At 39.9% G+C, this 25,205-nt stretch overlaps 1 protein-coding gene and 1 non-coding gene across 3 annotated transcripts in view; one reads left to right on the plus strand and one right to left on the minus strand.

Annotated features, from left to right (window-relative positions):
- grip2b (glutamate receptor interacting protein 2b) overlaps positions 1-25,205 on the minus strand; it is a 197,692-nt gene that overhangs the window by 128,477 nt on the left and 44,010 nt on the right. The gene's annotated exons all lie outside the window — the stretch shown is intronic.
- Positions 669-775, plus strand: LOC148070130 (U6 spliceosomal RNA). The gene has a single exon (XR_015712952.1). It is a non-coding gene; the product is annotated as a U6 spliceosomal RNA (small nuclear RNA).

Consider the following 25,205-nt stretch of genomic DNA (forward strand, 5'->3'; position numbering starts at 1 on the left):
ATTCTCATGGAACGGAGTATAATGTATTACTGCAGTTTCTATGAGACAAAATATACCAACAGAAGAGATGGATTAAACATAAATATAATTGTATTTTTTATTTAAAAAATAAAAATAGTATAAATAATTCTTACAAGTATTATAGTTAGAATAATCTTGGTTGAAAATTTAATTTAAATGTGAGAGTTCTGGAGATATATATTAAAAAAAAAAACGCTTAAAAACTTTTAAATCTAACTTTTATCTTACTTTAAGTGTGTGTTTTCTAAGAATCGTCTGAACTACCTTCATGAGATCTTCAAGAGTTCCTGATAGGAAACAGTTTGTTTTGTTCTCTTCCTCTTTTCCGCCTCCCCCTTCGAGGATTCTGATTGGCTAAGAGTAAGAACGTTTGAACTGGCTGGACCAATCCCTGCGAGACAAAGGCTGTGTAAATTTGCATTTATCTACCGTGAGCCTCTGCTTTACTGTGAACACGCTGTAAATATGTTTAAATTGATCAACAAAAGACTATTTGTATGAATTAAAATACATTTATACATATTACTGTCATAATTACTTTAAAAAACTGAAATAAAATGGTAAGAATGGATCCAACAAAACACCACGAGTCAAAGACACATGGACGTGACCACCTATATTTTGAAGTGAGCGCAGAAGCTCCCAGTGTAACAGTTCGCTGTTACATCAATTAAAATTGGAATGATACAGAGAAGATTAGCATGGCCCCTGGCGCAAGGATGACACGCAAATTCGTGAAGCGTTCCTAATTTTCTTTTTGCTTTTTGTATCAACATCTACTGTTTCATTGTTTAGTCTTTGTTTTAAACAGAGCCACGTAAAAGCTTGTGAAAGTCAGTTTGAGCAACAGTTCTGAAGCAATGAAGCTAACAAAGCATGATTCGTGTGCTTCGTAAATTGATTTTTGTAATTCAATTATAAAATACATAGTTTTCTTAGTCAGCAACACATCAACAAGTCTTGTTTTCCACAGTTAATAAAGGTAATCGTGCTATTAGGCTGTTTAACTCTGAGTTTGGGGGCAGGAGTGAAAAGATGATGAAATTCCATGTCTTTGTATCCTTTTTTCTTTGCGCTTTTCTTTATCTTTAGACTTAGATTGATGTGATCTTGCACTTTCTTTTTAGAGAAACTTTGTTCTTGTTATCCTTTTGTATGAATCTATCGTCTATATTGCTGTGTGCTGGAAAGACAATTTCCCGAAGGGATCAATAAAGTTCTAGACTAGAGGGTAATAAATACATTTTTAATGTACAGTAGCTCAGCGTTTTCCTTGTTTATTTACTACAAAAACAATCTAAACTTTCATTCAAGACTAGCATTTTTAATCTACGGTAGCCTTGTGTTTTTATTGTTAATTTATCACAAAAACCACCCACACTTCCATTCAAGAATAGAGGATAATTAATTAGTTTTTAATCTACAGTAGCTCAGCGTTGTTCATGTTTATTTACCACAAAAACAACCTAAATATTAATTGAAAAATAGCTTTTTTAATTTAGAGTAGCCTAATGTTTTTATCACAGAAACAACCTAAACTTTTATTCAAGACTAGCGTTTTTAATCTACAGTAGCATAGTGTTTTTATTGTGAATTTATCAAAAAACAACTCAAACTCCCATTCAAGAATAGAGAGTAACAACTATGTTTTTTAATGTACAGTAGCCTAGCGTTTTCATTGTGAATTTATCACAAAAACAACCTAAACTTTCATTAAAACTAGCATTTTTTAATGTACAGTAGCCTAGCGTTTTCAGTGTGAATTTATCACAAAAACAACCTAAACTTTCATTAAAACTAGCATTTTTTAATGTACAGTAGCCTAGCGTTTTCAGTGTGAATTTATCACAAAAACAACCTAAACTTTCATTAAAACTAGCATTTTTTAATGTACAGTAGCCCAGCGTTTTTATTGTGAATCTATCACAAAAACAACCTAAACTTTCCCAAGTTTCATACAATACAGGACAAAACATGAACCGACCTCTCTTGCTCTAACACACGCCGCAAATACATAGCATCACAAAGCGTCAACAGTTGTAAGTCGACGGACAGAGGAGTTTATCTGAGCGACGGGTGGGAGGAGGAGGGAGTTAAATTGGGTCTTAAATTGCGTTTGAACATAACGGACGCCATTAGGCGCACGGAAGACACGCAAATTCGTGAAGCGTTCCTTATTTACTTTTTTGCTTTTGGATAAGAGTGTTGACGACTTCTTCTGTACCATTGTTTAGTCGAGTATTAAACGCAGGCACATATAAAAAAGGTATCTGTTCATGTTGTCAGCAACACAGAAACAACAAAGAGAACAAAGCCTGAGTTCAGTGCTTTGTAACAACAAGAACTATTGTTTTCCACAGTAAATAAAGTTAATGATGCGATTACTGTAAGTATATGACAAATGATAATAACAATTATTCCACTTTTTAGTTACTAACTTAAAATTTCTCTCTTCCAATTCTGAAATGTTTGAGATAAATTCTCTGTTCTCTAACAACTTGACTATAAATATACTGTTTTCTATTCCTTCTCCAAACAAAGAAAAACATCTTCAAATGTATTTATTATCTTACATGATTGAGTTAATTTTCATATTCAGTTTGATCATCACAGAGAATTCCGCAGCTTAACTAGATAAGATGAAAGAAAGTGTTGAGAGAAAAAGGTTGATACGTCAATTTAAGTTGGAACAAAACAGGGAAGATTCCTTATTTAGTTTTTTCTAGCTCAGTGTAATTGTGTTGGTAGATCAACCAGCGTTCTGCTGACCCCTACTGGTGAAAAGTAGAACTGCTCACTGAAATCGAAAAAGTTATACAAATATTTATCAATCAAACACAATCAACAATGTGTTGTACTTTTATTTTCTCCCTTTTGTCAAAGAAATATAAAAGTTATAAAATATGTATTGGTTTATATCACACACACACACACACACACACAGTCAAGGCAGAGCCACAAACACCATCTTCTGCAACAGTAAGACTCCAACCTCTGGTTAGTCTCGTTCATGGTCACGTCTAACAGATACTTCTCTGCATTGGCTCACGAACGCCATCAGAACACATACTACACATGAACACATTCTTGTGAACCAAGGTCAGCCCTGAAGGCTACAAAAACCAGCTATCATCATGAGTCTGGACTCACAGGTTCAGGCTTACGCTCGGCGAGGTCTGAGCGCTGAAGACACGATAAACGGATACAATCTAGTTCCTGCTCCTGGCCTTATTTTCAAATGTTCAACGTCCTCGCAAGTTTCTCCTGGATTGCTGATGAACCCTGGTTCTCTGGTCCTCTGGTGCTACCCAAGACCTTCTGGACACGCAGACCAGGGTAACCTGGCTTGGGTTGATGGTGAACCCCTAACGCTCCACCTAAGATAATAGATCCTGTTAAGAGACTGTCATGTCACACTTCCTATATCTTCTTGACTGATAATGAACAGGACCACTCTGGTGGTCTCCTGCCCCAGGTGAGAGCTGTAAATAGTCCAAAACCAGGGTGAGAAGGGTCAGCTGCGATTCAACCTGCATGTCCTCGGTTCCTAGAGACAAACAGGTCTTGGGAGAGATGGTAGCCTACAGTCAAATCACCTTCTTCTGCAGTCTGTTTTGGGCCGTGTTGGTGGCGCTGGCGTACCACACGGAGACCGCTGAGGTGAGGCTGGACTCGTTGATGGTCGTGTAAAACTGTGTGAGAACATTTTCTGCTTGGCCTTCAAGATGAGGGAGCTGATGGTTGAGTGATGGTGGTGACCAGGAAAAGGTCGGAGTCAATGATGCTGAAGGTGATGAGGTTAGTCTGCCGGTGAGGGGCAACGCCGGGACTGTGACTCTCCTGAAGTCCATGATCATCTCCACTGTCTCCTGGGTTGTTGCAGCCACACCAGGACACCAGTCACTAGTGACCCTCCTGCAGACAGACTCATCCCCGTCCGAGGTGAGTCCAATGACTTATGGCTGGAGGTGCAGCAGTTGCTGTACAGGAAGGAGATCCAGGGGGGGTCGAGGGTCCGAGACAGTTGTCCCCAGCCACACATGCTGGCTCCGGTCTGTCAGGGGGGGTTGTTGGGCACATTTAAGCTGGTAGAGCTCGTCTTGAAGCAGAGCCATAGTCCACCAACGGGATCCTGTCATAGGGTCGTGGGGATTCCAGATGCCGCCAGAATGTTGTGGAGGGCCAGTGTTGTCTACAGATCTATTGTCTCTGAAGCGGGTCCAGTGATGATTTTCAAGTAAGTAAGTAAGTAAATTATATTTATAGAGCACTTTTCCAGACCAGGGTCACAAAGCGCTTAAACAATCAAAACAATATTCAATAAAGTATATATTTTAAAGCTCAAGATAACACCGAGAACAACACAGGAGTTTCAGAGTATCAAGGAAAAGCCTGAACGAATAAAAGTGTCTTCAGATGTTTCTTGAAGGAGTCAGCAGATCATCAAACACAGAGATGGTTCCAAAGCTCAGGAGCAACAGCTTGTGAGGCCTCACCAGGTGCACAAAGGACTTAATGACTACCAGACGCCAGCAACACCTGTAGTTATTCTTCTGTGTTCTGTGATACTAGGTCACTTGAGGAAAGATGCTGGAGTATTTAGAGCAGGTTGGGAAGAGACAGTTGGGAAAAAACTGGAGTCAACTAACAATGTTCCAGGGTGGACGGGGTAACATTGTCTCGACCTGCGGCTTTCTGAGGGTTGAGCTTCAGGACACAAAAGGGTGGGGGATGGAGGGTGGGGGTCTCTAATATTTCTCTGTTGTTGTTTAATGAAGTGGCCACAATGGTGTGGGAGGAGGTGGAGGGAGAGACCCCAGAGGTGTGAACCAGCACTAGTGTGTATTCAAGCGCTGAGCAAGATGGTTCCTGGGCTTGTATTTGACTATAAGCTCGATCCCTTTTCCACACTGTGGCCGAGTCATCGGTCCAGAACTGCTGCTCTATTTCAATGAACCTTGAAGCTTCTACAACTCCCTTCTAAAGCGGCACTTCAACTCCTTGTTGCTGGTCCCTGTGTCCCCACTTCTGTGGATCTGGTGTGTAGTGTGAACCAGGGTTTGTCACCCTCGCAGTAGCTGACCCATGAGGTCACCGTGTCCGTGTTCTCATCCAGGTCGTTGGTAGAAGGTATGAAAATCTCCCAGTCAGTGGTCTCCAAACAAGTGCGCCCCCTCATCCTCAGCCCTAGAACCTGAACTAAGGATGAAACATCCCCTAAACACTCCAGATCAGTAGACCTGAGACATCTCGTGTAGATCATCTAAACGTGTCAAATTCTAAAGAGTAAAGTTGGTTCTTGTATGTGTAGTTAAGTATAGAGATCAACCAGTAAATTAAGCACCTATACTATCTTATCTAACGTGGAAGGATTAGGTGGGTCGTGCTCTTTATCAGTACCAGCTTAACCAAGACTTTCACTGCATCTACGACCACCCTAGACACCTGAGGATTAGGAACATTGAGACCATGAAGCTGTTGACTCAAAGGTGTGTCATCGGCACCATCTGGTGGCGACACAGTGAACTTCACCAATCTTAACGTGTCATTATAACCTCAAAACAACTCTCTTTGACTACTTTTGTAATTCCCAACTCTTAACGTGACCTCAATTCCCAACTCCAGAGTAAACACTTGACTTAATCCTCTAATGAAATCTTGTTGGCGGAATCTCTTTTTTCTCTTGTGCAACTCATGAGTGTTTGATGTTCTCTGGAAAAAAAAAGATCTGGCAATGACTGCGGCAGACAATAGCTGGATATTATCCTCAGCATCGGTCTGCAGCTGATAAGAACCCACGACTGGATCCGCACACAAGCTTTATTCGTCATGAAGGGACATTAGAGAGAAAATGTAATGTTTCTAAAAGTGACTAAAAAATATATACATGAATCACAATCAATGTTTAGGTGAGAAGCAGCAGTGACATAAACGAAAAGTAAGTACATTCATTCATTCATTCATTCATTCATTCATTCATTGTCTACCGCTTTTATCCCGGGGTCGGGGTCGTGGGGTGACTGGAGCTAATCCTAGTATCGTAGGGCGAGAGTCAGGGGACACCCTGGACAGGACCCAGACAAAAAGTAAGAAGCCATATGTAAACCTAAAAGGAGTTTAAAGTCTGAACAAACAAATCTTGATTTTTCGTGAATAATAATAAGTGAAATAGTGGAAGAAACCAAATTCAACCAGAACAGAAAGTAAGTAAATATTGCATTAAAACAAGGTAACACTGTCAGCCACACAGAAAAAAATCGGGATAAGTAAGTAAGTAATTTATATTTATAGAGCGTTTTTCCAGACCAGGGTCACAAAGCGCTTAAACAATCAAAACAATATTCAATAAAATATATACTTTAAAGGTCAAGATAACACTGAGAACAACACAGGGGTTCCAGAAAATCAAGGAAATGCACAAATAGAAACGTCTTAAGATGTTTCTTGAAGGAGTCAGTAGATCATCAAACACAGAGATCGTTCCAAAGCTAAATGTAATACATAAGCAATGATAGGCATCAGTTAAATATCGTCCATTAAAGATGTAGCAACATTTTACCTAAAAAGGAATTGGCTAATGAACAGGAAGTAGCTAAATATCAACTAAACACGAAGTAGCTGATTGTATCCCAAACAGAGAGAAACAATATTTTCCCAGGCAGAAACTAAATGGTAAATTAGTCGATCAAAAATATTTTGCACTCTCTGGACAATCTCACAACTGAATTCAACTTGAAGTGATACTTCACCCAATATCACTAACTTAATTGTTTAATCATGGTCAACCATTGATCTCTTCTTGAAGATGTGAACTATCCCACACAATATCATATCATTTGAATGTAGAATTTAGATAATATTGTAGCTAAGACGCGTATAATTAATTGTCAAAGATGACTGGTTTGTGATATAAATCAATAATTATCCCAAGCACTGGCCCGACTACAATACGTCTGATGTTGCTCACGGTACCACAAGAGGCTCCTTACATGAAAAAAATTCAAGGGAACATTGGTCGGCAGCAGAAATACTACCTGGATCCTCTGATGTTTAACCCACTGACTGGAAGAGTCACAGTCAGGCCTTGAATCTAGAGAAGGTTCAACACTTTCTTACTGGTTGACAATACATTTAAGCTTTGGAACAATCTTCCTCTCTCTTTGCGCTTGATGGAGTCTACTGACTCCTTTAAGAAACATCTTAAGACGTTTCTATTTGTTCAGGCTTTTCCTTGAATTTCTAGAACTCCTGTGTTGTTCTCGGTGTTGTCTTGATCTTTGAAGTATGTACTGTTTTGAGTATTGTTTTGATTGTTAAAGCGCTTTGTGACCCTGGTCTCGAAAAGCGCTATATAAATAAATATTACTTACTTACTTACTTACATTTTTAAATATAATATTACTACAATGATATCAAAACAATCTCCATCAATCAATCTCTATCTTGAAATCTGTCAAATCCATATCCTTGTTCCATGACTCAAAAAAATGAATCCCACCAGATGAAACTCTCCACTTCTCACTCGTACTCGTCTGGAGAAGAAACACTGATGTCATTCCTGCCCGAAGCCAAAGAGATAAACAACCGAAGCGACAGTGAATCACAGCACGTGGTCACTCATTACATAATGAGAAAGAATCTGAGGACAGGAAACGTTTGGATCCAACAACAATGTTTCGTCACCTCTGTTTTTAAATACTTAATCTACAACATGCAGACAACACGAGAAATTATGAAGATTACTATATGTATTGTTATGTCACAGACTGAATCTGACAGACTTTTATTATTATTTGTGGATCACTTCTGTCAACGGTTAAAAAAAGAACTCCATTTTCAGTATATATATATATATAAAACATATAACATGATATATAACAGGTTCATTATCAACATTTAAAACGTATTTGCAAAATAGTCATGCTTTGATTCATCCTCCTCTTCAATCTTCTTCCACACGTGCATGTGTCACCCTCTTGTGGTCAAAGTGGGAAATTGATCTGGTTGATGAAAGTAGCGATGTGCTGGTGAAGCTTCATGAAACAGTGTCATGTTGTTTAGAGGTCAGTAGGTGGCGCCATCAGTTTAAAAATGATGTTTCATTAGAACACTTGTTCAAAACAAAGGAAAATAGTGCAGAGACGCCATCTAGTGGACTCTGAACATAATAACAGTTTCATGAAGCTTCATCTATTGGCCTTTCAAAATAAAGACACTATATCTTGAAAAAGCATCAAACTATACTAACAGCCACACAAAAAAAACACATTAATGGCCACAAGTGACCCCCGAAGCTATAGTAAAGCAACCCTTATTTTAACTTACAAACATGTATTAACTCATCTTAGACTCCTGTACTGTTTAATTAGCTCGTCATTTACACGACACGTGCTACAAATAGTAACAGACGCTATTGTTCGGTGGAGCTGAAAACAACCAATTACTACCAAATACAGCGAAGAAATCCTGAAGTTTAAGATCCTTCATAGCAACAGGTTGAACAGGTGAGAAGACACCTGCACGACAACTTATCGGTTGACTGACTCAATCACTTATCACTGGACAAACTACTGTCCATCATGGATGATGACATCATCCTCCGAACACTGTCATCAGTGAACGGAAAAGCAGATGGAGCACGAATGCTCCTCCCATCATGCAACACTAATAGACCCAGGGACTCATTCATCTATCTAACCTCTTCTGATCGATGGTTCTGAGACGTAGCTCCGGGCGTTTAGTTCTCTGTGATAATAACTGGCAGCTAAATAATGTGCTTCAATAACGAAGCAGTGGAGCGTCGACTTGAGCGTGAGCTGAAATGTGGAGCATAATCCGACTTCCTGTTAAATAATATACATTTGAATTGTTTCACAGCCTTGACTGAAAAATGTAAGCCGCTTATGTTATTGAGTTTGACAACCCTGGGGAACTTAAAAAAAAGTTCTTGATCAATTAGTGGTTGAGGTTTCTTTTGTGAGGTTAGAATTACCACCTGGATCCATAGTACTTTTAAATAATTGGTAAGTCGGTTCAAGAATCAGTTTCTCGGCCATTGAACTCGTTTATATAAATGTTTCAAATCCTAAAAAAAAGGTTACTACTGTGTAGATTGACTCCCTTTTTCCACTTCACCCACAAAACAAATACAGTTTTGTTTCTACATTATTGGCAATAAATAATACTGTTAAGAACAAATACTGTTTCAGATTCTTATTTCCTATAAACACGTGAAAGGCAACATTATTAAGTAGTTTGGTCGGTCCATCTGAGTAAACTCAAACTCGACTTTCCATCTATTTTCCACTTCTGATCCAATAATACTGGGCTAGAAACACTGCAAATGAAATAGATACAGACTCTTTGAAGTACTGTGGTTCTACTCTAAGTCTCACCTGGACGTGTGAACTTGTATTTCTAAGAAAGATCTCTTCGTGCTACCACAAGAAAGTATCTACATTTAACCCTTGTGTTATCTCGAGATAACGTTCACCTTGACCCAGAGACAACACAAGGGATACCACAAACACATTTGTTTTTACAGGTCACCTTGTCACGAGATAACACAAAGGTTTAACAGGATTAAATGGTTAAAAAAGCTCAGCACATACTAGGTTTGGTACCACTGAAAGTGTCTCTCAAGATTCCCCAGATGATCTTTAAGTCCATCTTGTACAATCCATCCATCTACACTAGATGAAGAAACAAAACAACACATTCATCAGGAGACTTGAACCCATCAGAGCAAAGATACATCACTGACAGATGTAAAACGAGACATGATTAAAAATCCCATCAATGTGCTGCTTGTCAGGTGAGCGATAAAACAACAAGCAAGTTAACACCGTCTGTCTTCCTTAGGAAGGTGTTCACGGATGCGCTGAAGCGTCGTTACTCGCCGAGTCAATAATTAATCCAACGCGACATTTGTTGACAATAAATGCGACACGACAGCCTGAGCTGTCGAAAAGGAGGAGTTGAACTGTCAATTCAGCAAAATAATAATAAGTAGCCGTGAACTTCCCCCGACGGTCGACTCAACACTGAGAGATACTTATGACTGACATTTGAGAGGAAGATTTTACCTGCATTGTTCAATCACCATAACCTAGAATGACATTTTTGAAATACTTGTAAATCACCTGGCAATCTTGGTTCTGTGCTCATATATTGTTGCTAAAGCAACGGCTGTAGGATCATCTACAGCTTCATTAAAGTCAAGCATAATGTGTGACAAAGAAAGTATAATAACAATCACAAGGGACCATCATATTTTTTCTGTCCTGTGTTTCGGAGTACATCCATAGTTAGTAGTATTTCTAGAATTAGGTAGAAGACAGCCGTCTGCCCTCTACCCTGCCGCAGATGCTCGGCGAAAGTTGCCTTTGATGGACTCTAGGTTACTGTAGGTCTGCACATTACTTCTGCCATCACACGCCACATCACAGCCCTATTTCCCGGGAAACCACCGTAAGACTGAGAGTAAAGGCCACACCAAAGCCTATAGTTGTAGCAAAGGACGCCCCCGAATCTGCCACGTACCGCACAAAGTATTCACTGAGATATACCATCATTATGACAAAACGAGTCTAATTGCGTTGTTGTAGTCGTACCACAGCCTAGCTAGAGGGGTTAGAGGGGGAACTACAGCCTTTTCCAGACAGACAACAAACTATTTTAGGTAGATAGATTGTTGTGGAACTGGCCGTTACAGCCATAGCTCCTCCATCCTGCTGTGGACGATCGGCGACAGCAGCCTTTTCTGGGCCGTCCAGAGTCTCTACGGTACTGTAGGTCTGCACATTACTTCTGCCATCACGCGCCACATCACAGCACTATTTACCTGGAAACCACCGTAAGACTGAGAGTAAAGGCCACACCAAAGCCTGTAATGGTAGCAAAGGACGCCCCCGAATCTGCCACGTACCGCACAAAGTATTCACTGAGATATACCATCATTATGACAAAACGAGTCTAATTGCGTTGTTGTAGTCGTACCACAGCCTAGCTAGAGGGGTGAGAGGGGGAACTACAGCCTTTTCCAGACAGACAACAAACTATTTTAGGTAGATAGATTGTTGTGGAACTGGCCGTTACAGCCATAGCTCCTCCATCCTGCTGTGGACGATCGGCGACAGCAGCCTTTTCTGGGCCGTCCAGAGTCTCTACGGTACTGTAGGTCTGCACATTACTTCTGCCATCACGCGCCACATCACAGCCCTATTTCCCTGGAAACCACCGTAAGACTGAGAGTAAAGGCCGAACCAAAGCCTGTAGTCGTAGCAAAGGACGCCCCGAATCTGCCACTTGCCGCACAAAGTATGAGATATACCACCATTGTGAGAAAGCAGTTAATATGCGTTGTTGTAGTCCGACCAAAGACCAGCTAGAGGGGTCAGAGGGGGAACTTTAGCCTTTTCCAGACAAACGACAACGTCAACTTTGCGGTACTGGCCGTTACAGCCATAGCTTCTTCGTTCTGCTGTGGCTGCTGGGTGCCCGTCCACGGTATCTACGGTACTGAAAAGGTACGATTTGTATCGCATCGTATCGTCAGGTAATTCCAGTGTATTGTATCGTATAGCTGGCAGTATACTGAGATTCGTATCAAATCAGCCTTAGTGGTAGAGATATAAATCCATAGTTCCTAGTGGTTTTTGGGTACAAAAATGTTGTTGCATGTATGTGCATTTATAGTTCACACACCTTCTCATATCGTGGGTAAGTGACTTTTAGGGACTTAAAGGGACTTTTACATCAATTCTACCTTCATACAGTAAGAGCTTTCTCTTGTTTTGGTTTCTGCTTCTTTATTAACCGATCTCCAAATGTAACCTTTCCTTTCCGAGTCGATGACACAGGGAAAAACCTGACTGCCATTGAAGCGGGGTGTACTACATGTGTGTACTACATGTGTGTACTACATGTGTGTACTACATGTGCAGGAACATAAAATGTTATCCAGTCAAACTCCCCATTAACATCGTCCTCTACACCGCCAAAATGTTCTTTACAAGCCTCAATAGCCTTCAACGATTGGTTCGAGCCCATCACTCGTTCAAAGAGCTGAAAGCGTGCACACCGAGTTACTATTTTTTTTTCTGATGAACCTGCATAGTTGGAGCTCATTTTTATTTGGGAGCAGCGTTTAATTTCCATGCCACTGCAGCCAATTTCAGCTGGCGATGCCGCTTTAAGCGATCCGCCGCGCTGGCATCTTTCGTTATTCATCCCGCCACACTCCATCCACTGTTGCTATTTAGGTTCAAATGTTTCAGCGACGCAGGCAGAGAGAGGGCGCTGCGACATGAAAACAACTCTGTAAACAGGCCCGGATGATTGATGAGGCTGTTAAACCCAAAAACATGTGGCAACAGATTCATATTTCAGGGTCACACAACAAATCACTTTCTGGAACTGTCAACCTTTGACGACCTTTAAGGTTTTCCCCAAATCAAACAAAACCAAATATGGAGTGTTGACAAATTTGAAGGCAAACACTGACTCACACATCACATCTATGGTGAAAATGTGTACAGTTGACTTGTTTTTTAAAGTTTTAATAATTAATTCATTATTTTTCTGTTTTGTGGGGGTGGGGGGGCTGATGCCTATCCCAGTTTCTTCGGCTGAGAGGCGGGGGACACCCTGGACAGGACGCCAGCCTGTCACAGGACACACTAAGACACAAAACCATTCACACACACACTCAAAATCAGAATCAGAATCCTTTATTTGTCCCGCGAGGGGAAATTCGGTTTAATCAGCAATATACAAAAAATAAAAACACCCAGAAATAAAAATAAAATGAAAAAAAATCTAAATAGAATAGAATAAAAATCTGCCCTATATTATATATATACACTAACATATTTACAAAAATAACAAGAGAAAAGGTGCTGTTAAATATTATCTGGTTGTGTTCTTGTTGTGGAGTCTGATGGCAGCAGGGAGGAAGGACCTGCGGTACCTCTCCCTCACACACCTGGGATGGAGCATCCTATCACTGATGGAGCTCCTCAATGCCCTCAGTGTGTGCTGGATACCTACGAACAATTTCCCCCAAGTTTCCAATCAACCTCTGTATGTTTTTGGACTGTGGGAGGAAACCGGAGTAAACCCCAAAACACAGGGAAAACATACAAACCCCAACACACTGCAAGTTGCCTCCCCCCAACCTGGAAGTGAACCGACAACCCTCGATTAGGCGATCGCACTAAACATTACACCCCTAGTCTTGCACATAACAACTATTAAATGTAAAATATTGTTTCTGGCTCCCCCAAGAGTCAAAAGGAGGCAACTGCAATCTCCTAATTTACTGTCCAGGTCCCTATTTTACCTTCCTTAGCTAGATTTTCGTTGGTCACATAAAGACTCTCCGTCCGGGTTGACCAGGATAAATCACACATTCAAGAGCATCGTTCCAATAATAGTGAGTTTTACTACGCCTGTCACGACTGCTCAAAATGACACGAACCATGACAGAAAATGTGAAAACAAATGACACATATTGTTGCCCACAGACTCGTCTTGTGAGTATAATTGTAATTTGCCAGAGGACATTTCCTCCAGTTTTGCAATTCAATGACTGTCGGGGCTTTTCTCAATTTTCTTTTTTCTTTTTTGCTTTCAGGGTTTAAAGGATTAATGGCTGATGAGAGGTGATGTTTCTTTCTAGACATGTCTCCTTCTCACCCGTTTGGGAAACAATTTTAATGAGAATGTTTGAAAGGGTTTTTATCCTGAAGCACAGGATGCACGGTTTTGGAAATCATGTCGAACAGGCAACATATCAAACTCAGTCCAGACTAAATATTGGTGAATCCAGAAAGCACTCACATCAACCCCCTTAAAATCAGGCAACAACAATATAACTCACAATACAAATGCTTTATTATTATTATAACAACACAACACAAGTTTTTATTTGAGAGACCTAGAGGCCTGAACGACTTTGACGTTACGAATCAACATTGAATCTTCAATTAACAATGGCTACAATGCTGGGGAAAAAATACAATAAAAGTTGATGCTACAGTAGGTGGCGATGTGCAATTTCACAGAAGAAGAAGATGCTAATGCTAACAGGCGAGTAAATTCAGCGGGTCAGCAAGTTTTACAGATGCTGTTAGAAATAGCCTCGGTACAAACAAAAGAAAGACAGGAATTATGTGTTTTTGATGTGAAGAACCAGTATGTGTGAGCGAGTACCATTTTAAAATGTTAAATTCAACTAGGGCTGCACGATATTGGAAATAAGTGCGATATTCGATATTGGTGTCTTGAATTGCGATATCTATATTAATGCGATATTTGCTTCTTTCACCTAAAAATGTAGTCGCGTGCATCCGCAAGTACTGTGAGGGAGTTCCGGGGGTTTAGAGAAGGAAAACGATGCGATATTTCCCTTTTGTTTATTTCTGCGCTCCGACATGATCGGAGAAAGTATCACTACCAACGCTAAAGTTTCGCGGGACTTGCATCCTGTGAAACTGAGCGACATCAGAGAGGAGCTGCCGGCACGTCGCGATATCACCAAATCAATAATAAATCCACCTCCTTGTACACGAACACGTAACAGTCTATAAATGACCTGACGCTAACAACTTAGCTCATTAGCATACGGCTAAGACGGACAGGTTTACGCTTGTTTGGAAGTTCCACAAACTTATTAGAAAACAACTAAGACGAGATGAAAAGAACTTACAATACTTGGTGTGGGTTTGGACAAATGCTCTTCCTCTCCGGCAACTAAAGAAAGAAAAAATAAATGAATATCATAATAAAAATACATGAGTGATTCAGAAGTATGGTTGTCGTTAGCTTAGCGTCTTCATTTTATTCTCTAGCGAACACATACTTTTTCAAATGACAACTTACTTTTACGACGGTAAAATATGTTCACGATTCAAACTCTTGTCTTGTCGGCTTCCAATTCCCTCTTTGTCTTTTCAAAAGAAATGTCTTTCTTCTGGAGGCAGACGTCTCACGAAACAAGTCGTGGTTCACGTCGTGTATCAAGCCTCTGTAGAGGAAGTGTTGGGATTGTGATTGACACATCAAGATGAATCGTCTGAAGCAGATCAATCAAATCTAATGGCAGTTGTTGTTTGTTTTCTTTATACATTTTAAAGCAACTTTTATAGAAAGAAATCAGACTTAGCTCAGGTTAGACGTTTCTAATAAAGAGAAGTTCGACTCTGTGTTATTGACAACGGATCTCATCAATAGATTAGATTAGATTAGATTGACTTTATTAATCCCTCTGGAGATCTCCTTCAGGAAATTTGTTAACTAGCATTAGCATTAGCGTACATAGCCATGTTTTCAAGACATCGTCTTCATTCTTCTAAAGAAGGAAAAGTCGTATTGAAAGTTGGTGAAGATGTAGGCATCGACATACCTTTGGTTTGTTGGCCTTAAAATTCCATTCTCTACCATGTTTTATTTTGGTAGGCCACTTCCTGTTTTCATCCTCTTGTGTGTTCCATTGAAATCCAGCCGGAACTGGTTCCTCCTGACAAGTTGAAGGTTGAAGTAGCATTAGCATCAATTCAGTACCGAACTAGCAATTGTTGCGACAGCTATGAAGTAAAAATAACATTTCCTTTGTTTAAATAATGATTTAACACATCAATTTTTATATAATTATTGAATAAAAAGTTACTTCGGTCTGTCTCTGCATAATATGTTGTTACATAGCGTTAAATATTATTAACCTTGGAGTCGACTGAAAGCGGAATAAAGTCGTATATATTCATACATATAGTCAAACACAAGTTACGGTTAAACTGGAACTAACTTACCTTAAATTCTTCTCTCTGTCGAACTTAAGATATTTCCAGAGTTTCTTCATTCTTACATCTTTGTTTTTAAGAGTTTGTGAAAATAAAAATGTCCTTTGTTATGAAAATACTTTAGATATAATCATTAAATAGTATATAAACAGATTAAAAAGTACACATAAAAGTTTCACCAGACTAGCAAATATCTAAACAAAATTAAACTTACATGCTAAATGAACTTGAAAAAAGGAAAAATAATAATACAATAATTACATTTATTATCATTAAATCACGACTGAATACTTCCAAGTAAATAATTATACCCATGATAAAGTTATATCTGTTATAAATATGTAAGGAAATGTAATACTTACGTCGTATTTGACTGAATACCAACTTGCGAAATGAAACGCGTGGACGGCATGACGCTGTCGTGCTTACATCATAAGCGTGAAAATAAATCTCAACAAAACTAAATGAATACTTATTATTTTATTAACTTTTAACTTTTTTTTTTCTATTGCTTTTTACCGAAATAATCCCAGAGTAACGTGACGCTGCGACAGTGAAATGACAAACTTGTAAAAACTGTCAAAGTAGATAAGATAGAATAAAGAAAAATAGTAAATATGTGGCGTTTGAAGGTCATTTTAAGTTGTATATTTAGTTTAACGTCATGCACTAAAACGCAAACCATCACGACACGCGGACCTCGTGTTACACAGTCGTGACTCTTAGGGGCCACAGTTATAAAATTAACTTTTAATAAACATGTATTTACGTCAAACTCCACTTGTTAACTCACACCATCTCAGTCACTCGCTGTTTCCCTACCTTAGACAGACGTGAAGGTAGAATTTGAAGTACCTGAGGACGCACCTGAAGACTCACCTGAGCCGGACTCTCCTATCTCTGCGGGGCCGCTATACTAATTTTGGGGCCCCGCGTTTATATAGTCCGTCACCGGGAGCGCGCACGGACTTCTGTCGAAAATAGTGCGCTTAGAAAACGTAACAAAACAACAATAATAACCAGTTTCAGTAGATGAAATACTTTATAAAATCAAATTATTATCGCGTATTCTTCGGTTTGAAGTCTATTGTTTGTGTTGGAGCGTTAATGTGTCACAGCTGCGCGGATGGATATCTGTGTGACGCGGCGGGACTCGTTTTTATTTTCTATTTTATTTTATTTTCATTTATTGTAAATAACTTCCAACGTAAGCATCTGCTGACTGGACTGTTGTTGCACCTGTTTGTGTGTTTGTGTGTTCATGTGTTTTTGTGTTTGTGTGTCTGAGCTGAAGCGTCAACTGCGGAGTGTTTCCCTAAAAACTTCGACTCCATTTTCAAGTCAATAACTTAGTAATAATCTGTAAATAAAAGTTTACTTTACAAACACATTTTCACGTGTTACTGTAGTTGTAGAAAGTTCTGTGTTCTTCATAAATGGGACTTAAATTTTCATTTCTTTTCATCATCCGCCTGCATAATGAGGAGCGCAGGTTGGTAACAAGATGGTGGATGGTTAAAATTAAAATATTAATATGTAAAAAAGTCTATTTATCATAGACTAAAGTTATCATATTTTGTTGGATTTTAGTCTAAATCTTTGATTATTATTGATTTACAGCACCATGAACGTGTCCTATTCGATAAAATATTGTGTTTTAATAATCATTTTCTCTAATATTCTGTATTTAAATGTTATGATTTTTCATTATTTCGCATTTTAAACCTAAACATTTGAAATGATCCGACACTTTCAGAAGGTTTTATACTCAAAACTACTGTCTGTATCAAACCCGGGGGCCACGTGCGGCCCTTTGCCTGTATTTAAAATAATATTGAATAGTTCAACTTATTTGTTACCATAATGGTAAATGAAAAAATAAATAAAGCGTACAGCAGAAGGTGTCGGTCGTACATAAATATATGATTATTTTCATGATGTAGTAGTTTTTATCATTGTGACTGGTTGAATATGTATTAGCGAACAACTCTGGTAATTAATTTAATGAAAGTAAATCAATCATTTTTTATAGCTTCAGAGTGAAAACTGTGTGCGGTGCTTGCAGCAGATGTGTTGATAATAAACAGGTGTGTTTTGTTTCTTATCGAAGTTGATTAATAAAACATTAAGAAGTTTTTTCCAAGAGAAAATTGATTCATGTCTTGCGTGAAAGCTTAAATGTACCCAGGATTTAAGTAAATAGCAGCATTTGTTTTTCTATTACTTTGAAAAAAACACATGAAATATTAATATAACGCATCAATTACACCTGACATCTTTTCTCCATGTGGGAGTTAGTTTTTATTGTAACTATTATTATTGTTGTCGCTACATTTATAGTGCATAGGGAGTAAAAACAAATAAAATGGTAATATGAGGAAAATATATTAAACTTCATAATATGATTTGATCCTGATTTATGCGAATAATCTGTATCTATTCTTAAAAAATAATATGTGTAGAATCATAAGAGCCTAAAACAAGTATTTCAAACATTTATTGTATTATATATGGAACACGTCTCAAATAAGACACTTTTTTTGACAACAATAAATGCACGAAAGCAGCTCAAAAGAGACACAGCTGTATTTGATTAAAAAAAATGGTAAGAAAAAATCTTTAAAATGAAGTATTTGACATATTTGCTGGACGTCTGGATTCAGGTCCACACTTCCATTCATTTCTCACATCAGGGTCTTGGATTCTTCTGCCCTAAAGCGAGGTTACCGTCGGCGCCGGTTTGCATCTCAATGTTCCTCTAACCTGCACTTCCCTCCCGGTGACGGTCTGTCTCCCGGTGAGGCCATCAAAGTGGAGTCTGGCATCCCGGCGACACATGCTTCGTCCTCCTTTTCTCTTCCTCCTCAAATCACCTGCCAATTGCTGCCTCGGCTTCTATGAATAAAATTTGAGGCTCAAAGCTGGAAAAAACTTCATTTAGCCGAGAATGAATCATCAGTGTGTGTTTGCACAAAACTCTCTTTTCATTGAAAATATTGATATCTGAAAATGATCTTAAGGAGGGGGGGATTTTCTACTTTTCTGTGTGGAGTTTGTTTTTTCTCCCTCTCTCTCCGGTTTCCTCCCACAGTCCAAGAACAAACAGGGGTTGATTGGGAAATTGGGGATAATTTCCCTAGATATGAGTGTGTGTGTAAACAGTTGTACGTGTTTGTTTGCCCTGCGACAGACTGGCCTCCTGTCCAGGGTGTCCCCTACCCCTGGCCCGAAAGAAGCTTGGATGGACTCCAGCCCCCCCCTGCGACCCCCATAAGGGAATAAGCGTCAGTACCAATTGTTGTCGAGAACACCACCAAGGTTTTTATCATCCTGTACCATTAGCAACACTTCCAGAAACATGCATCCGTTTTGTTCAAATTCTGGGTTTTTAGGACCTTTTTTTTGATTTAGCACATCCTTGAGGGGGCGTCAAACAAAGATGCTGACACTGAGTGGTTAAGTTGACACATCGTGACACGTCTTAAATCTATTTTAATTTGACATCACATCAAGAGATACATTAATGCTGTGTCTCAAATCGCATACTACTCTTAGTATGCTAGAAGTTAGTATGCATCAGTTTAGTGTACATACTAACTAGTACGCAAAGTCTCCACAGATAGTATGTCTCAAATCAAACACTGCTGCTACACACTAACCGGAAATCACATGACAGCTTCTTCTTCTACTTCTATTTAACGATGTTTCAAGCAGCTGTTTGAACGCTATCGACACCTGCTGGCAGCACGTATTGCAACTTTGGAAAAAGAAATAAAGAAAAAATATCAGAATCTAAATATTCGCGAGATATTTAAGCTGGTATCAGCAGCGAAGACGTGTTTATCCTCCTACTGCTGCGGAAAATGCACCTGTAAGTATATGAATATATATGCATTTATATATGAAGTAACTTCCGTTTAAAACGTCACTAAGATGGCGGCTGTTTAGTGTGGTTAGTGTCCATCGAACCATGCTCAGTTTTGTGGGCGTGTTAGTACGCCAATTTAGTGTGCATGGCGCACTAAATTTCGCATACTAAGAATTGAGACGCACTAACGTACTAAAAATACTAACTTTTAGTACGCTAGTATGTGATTTGAGACACAGCATAAGTATCTACATGCAAGAGAACAACGGTGTAGATCTTCAGATAAAGGTGTTTACCGCGACACAAAATATATCATCACTTAGATTATGTACGAGCGCCCGTCAGGCGACTCGCGCCGCAGTGTTTCTTATTTTGCTCAGAGATTTAGCAAAATAACTTTAAGGTGCAGAGAGAAAAGTGGCTTGTGTTGAGCCTCTGCAGTGGAGGCTGGAAATCCCACTGTTGTTCCCTGAATGGGGTTCAGTCAGCCAAGGCTTATCCACACACACATGCACACACACACCTACACACACACACACACGCACACACACACAGGTCAACGGCACCTCTGCAGTGCAGGAAACTACTCCGATGATTCCCTAAAGGTGATCCAGCTACTTTCACCTCCAACAGTGACCAACACAGTGGAGCAGAAACACACACATCAGCAACTAACGCTGGCAATCAAAACGAGCGCACACAGACCAGCCGGTGTTCTTTACTACACAACGGAGGCGGAGACGATAAATCAATCTATTTGTAGAGCGTTGTTTTTTTATACAGTGTGATTCAACTTAAAAGTGCTTTAAAAAGTCTCCATGGATGTTCAGAGTTGTAAAATAACGACACACACGCATAAACGCACACGGCTGTGTGTAGAGTGTGTAGAACGTGACAACATGTTATATATCTGTAAAACCTAAGGTTCTGTGTGGATTGTGTGCCTCACACTTGCATCTGGATCTGATGGTTTACCTGCTGAACACTGTTGTTTAATGTTTAAAACTAGTTGTTTGTGTTTTTGCATCTGTGTATGTTTGATTGTATGCAGACGATGGTGTTGTGTATGTGTGAGTCTCCTTCGATGATGTTGTGTATGTGTGAGTCTCCTTCGATGATGTTGTGTATGTGTGAGTCTCCTTCGATGATGTTGTGTATTTGTGAGTCTCCTTCGATGATGTTGTGTATGTGTGAGTCTCCATCGATGATGTTGTATATGTGTGAGTCTCCATCGATGATGTTGTGTATGTGTGAGTCTCCTTCGATGATGTTGTGTATGTGTGAGTCTCCTTCGATGATGTTGTGTATGTGTGAGTCTCCTTCGATGATGTTGTGTATGTGTGAGTCTCCTTCGATGATGTTGTGTATGTGTGAGTCTCCTTCGATGATGTTGTGTATGTGTGAGTCTCCATCGATGATGTTGTGTATGTGTGAGTCTCCATCGATGATGTTGTGTATGTGTGAGTCTCCTTCGATGATGTTGTGTATGTGTGAGTCTCCATCGATGATGTTGTATATGTGTGAGTCTCCATCGATGATGTTGTGTATGTGTGAGTCTCCTTCGATGATGTTGTGTATGTGTGAGTCTCCTTCGATGATGTTGTGTATGTGTGAGTCTCCTTCGATGATGTTGTGTATGTGTGAGTCTCCTTCGATGATGTTGTGTATGTGTGAGTCTCCTCCGATGATGTTGTGTATGTGTGAGTCTCCTTCGATGATGTTGTGTATGTGTGAGTCTCCTCCGATGATGTTGTGTATGTGTGAGTCTCCTTCGATGGTGTTGTGTATGTGTGAGTCTCCATCGATGGTGTTGTGTATGTGTGAGTCTCCTTCGATGATGTTGTGTATGTGTGAGTCTCCATCGATGATGTTGTGTATGTGTGAGTCTCCTACGATGATGTTGTGTATGTGTGTGTCTCCTACGATGATGTTGTGTATGTGTGAGTCTCCTTCGATGATGTTGTGTATGTGTGAGTCTCCTTCGATGATGTTGTGTATGTGTGAGTCTCCTTCGATGATGTTGTGTATGTGTGAGTCTCCTTCGATGATGTTGTGTATGTGTGAGTCTCCATCGATGATGTTGTGTATGTGTGAGTCTCCTTCGATGATGTTGTGTATGTGTGAGTCTCCTCCGATGATGTTGTGTATGTGTGAGTCTCCTTCGATGATGTTGTGTATGTGTGAGTCTCCATCGATGATGTTGTATATGTGTGTGTCTCCATCGATGATGTTGTATATGTGTGAGTCTCCATCGATGATGTTGTGTATGTGTGAGTCTCGTTCGATGATGTTGTGTATGTGTGAGTCTCCTCCGATGATGTTGTGTATGTGTGAGTCTCCTTCGATGGTGTTGTGTATGTGTGAGTCTCCATCGATGGTGTTGTGTATGTGTGAGTCTCCTTCGATGATGTTGTGTATGTGTGAGTCTCCATCGATGATGTTGTGTATGTGTGAGTCTCCTACGATGATGTTGTGTATGTGTGTGTCTCCTACGATGATGTTGTGTATGTGTGAGTCTCCTTCGATGATGTTGTGTATGTGTGAGTCTCCTTCGATGATGTTGTGTATGTGTGAGTCTCCTTCGATGATGTTGTGTATGTGTGAGTCTCCTTCGATGATGTTGTGTATGTGTGAGTCTCCATCGATGATGTTGTGTATGTGTGAGTCTCCTTCGATGATGTTGTGTATGTGTGAGTCTCCTCCGATGATGTTGTGTATGTGTGAGTCTCCTTCGATGATGTTGTGTATGTGTGAGTCTCCATCGATGATGTTGTATATGTGTGAGTCTCCATCGATGATGTTGTGTATGTGTGAGTCTCCTTCGATGATGTTGTGTATGTGTGAGTCTCCTTCGATGATGTTGTGTATGTGTGAGTCTCCTTCGATGATGTTGTGTATGTGTGAGTCTCCTACGATGATGTTGTGTATGTGTGCGTCTCCTACGATGATGTTGTGTATGTGTGCGTCTCCTACGATGATGTTGTGTATGTGTGCGTCTCCTACGATGATGTTGTGTATGTGTGAGTCTCCTTCGATGATGTTGTGTATGTGTGCGTCTCCTACGATGATGTTGTGTATGTGTGCGTCTCCTACGATGATGTTGTGTATGTGTGCGTCTCCTACGATGATGTTGTGTATGTGTGAGTCTCCTTCGATGATGTTGTGTATGTGTGAGTCTCCTTCGATTATGTTGTGTATGTTTCTCCTAACTTTCTGCCAATGTGTGAGTTTGTTTGTGTTTATGTATTTTATGTATTTTGTTTCTAATTTTGTTTTTCAAGTTTGTATTTTACTTCATGTTCACTAGTCAAGAGAGTTGTGTTGATGAAGCTTCATGAAACAGTGTCATTATGTCCACTAGATGGCGACGTGTCTGCATTTTTAAACTTTGTAATCTTTGTTTTGAACAACTTTTCTAATGAAACATCCTTTTTTAACTGATGGCGCCACCTACTGACCTCGAACAACATGACACTGTTTCATGAAGCTTCACCAGCACATCACTAGTTACCACTAGTTACACTTCATGTGGTCTGTAAATTGTGCAACACCAGAGTCAAGTACTCGACAATACTACAAATATACTGTATACTTGTTACTACAGTATCACGATATATCGTATCGTTGACCCGGTATCGTGATACATATCGTATCTAAAGTTGTGTTCTTGGTTGGAAAGTGAGTTCATAACATCGTAAATTTGACGTGTATTCCGGATAAATAAAACTTTATTTACAAAATTCTGACCCACAAGTTTTAAGAATGAACACAATCAACTAGTGATGTGTTGATGAAGCTTCATGATACAGTGTCATTATCTTCAGAGTCCACTAGATGGCGTCTCTGCACTGTTTTCTTTTGTTTTGAACAACTGTTCAAAATAAACATCATTTTTAAACTGATGGCGCCACCTACTGACCTCCGAACAACATGACACTGTTTCATGAAGCTTCACCAACAAATCACTTGTTACGACTTTGTCAAGAGTCATGTGGTCTGTAAATTGTGCAACACCAGAGTCAAGTACTCGACAATACTACAAATACATACTTGTTACTACAGTATCACGATATATCGTATCGTTGACCCGGTATCGTGATAAGTATCGTATCTAAAGTTGTGTTCTTGGTCGGAAAGCGAGTTCATAAGATCGTAAATTTGATGTGCATTCCGGATAAATAAAACTTTATTGACACAATTCTGACGCACAAGATTTCAAGAATAAACACAATTAACTAGTGATGTGTTGATGAAGCTTCATGAAACAGTGTCATTTTGTTCAGAATCCACTAGATGGCGTCGGTGAACTATTTTATTTTGTTTAAAACAACTGTTCTAATGAAACATCATTTTTAAACTGATGGCGCCACCTACTGACCTCTGAACAACATGACACTGTTTCATGAAGCTTCACCAACACATCAGTAGATATTTCATAGAAAATCCATTTTCTTTTTCTAAATGAAACACTTTTCGAGCAGTAATAATAAACAGAACATCACTTTTTTTTTTGTTGTCGGTGTGTTTTCAGACGAAGGAAACAGAAAGAAAAGAATCGCTGTCGTGAGAAAAGTATCTCTCGTCCGGCGAAGTCGACTTCATCGCGCCGGGTCTCGTTGTGTTCGCAACTTCCTGTGTCGTGACGCCGCCGAGCGCCGCAATCATCGGAGCCAGATCGCGGCTTTAGCCGAGGATCATCCCCGGGTTTGTTTTCCACGCCCGCATTGTTCGTCCCGTGGATGAGAGCGTCGACAACACAGCGACACACTGGCTGAGATTAGTCACACCTGGAGCTTTGCAGCCGATCCCAGAGTGTGTGGGCGTCACGTCGTGGATGCTACCAGAGGAACGACGGCGGGTCGGTGGGTGGATGGAGAACATAGAGGAGGAAACTGAAGTTCACGGAGAGCTTTGGTGGTTAAAGATCCGGGTCTTCTGCAGGAACACTGAGGTCACCGGAGCGAACCTCCAGGATTAGGTGTCGACTCGAAGCTAGAGCCGAGCGTCCCGGTGATGAAAACACCGTTTAAGGTGTCAGTTGATTGTGGTGAGAGATGAAATGGCGACGTAAGTCTCTGAGTGTTTGTGCTTCAGGCTGTGGACCAGGACAAGGTCGTGACAGAAGAAGACGTTTACAGAGACGGACAAGCTGCCTCCCCTGAACACTCACTCACCAGCAGCTACTGTGGATGGACAACAATAACAGCTGATTTCACAGCGACAACAAAACATCAACCAAAAAAAAGAAAGTTGTACTGAGAGTTAAAGTGAAAGTTGTACTGGGAGCAACTTAATGAATTAACAAGTTCATTCATCCATCATCCTTCCATCATTTACCATCATCCATCATCCATCATCCTTCCATCATTTACCATCATCCATCATCCATCATCCATCATCCATCATCCATCATCCATCATCCATCATCCATCCACCCACCATCCATCATTTACCATCATCCATCCATCCATCCATCCATCCATTCACCCAACATCCATCATCCATCATCCATCATC

This window comes from Callionymus lyra, chromosome 10 (assembly GCF_982586985.1).
Source record: "Callionymus lyra chromosome 10, fCalLyr1.hap1.1, whole genome shotgun sequence".
Taxonomy (NCBI): domain Eukaryota; kingdom Metazoa; phylum Chordata; class Actinopteri; order Syngnathiformes; family Callionymidae; genus Callionymus; species Callionymus lyra.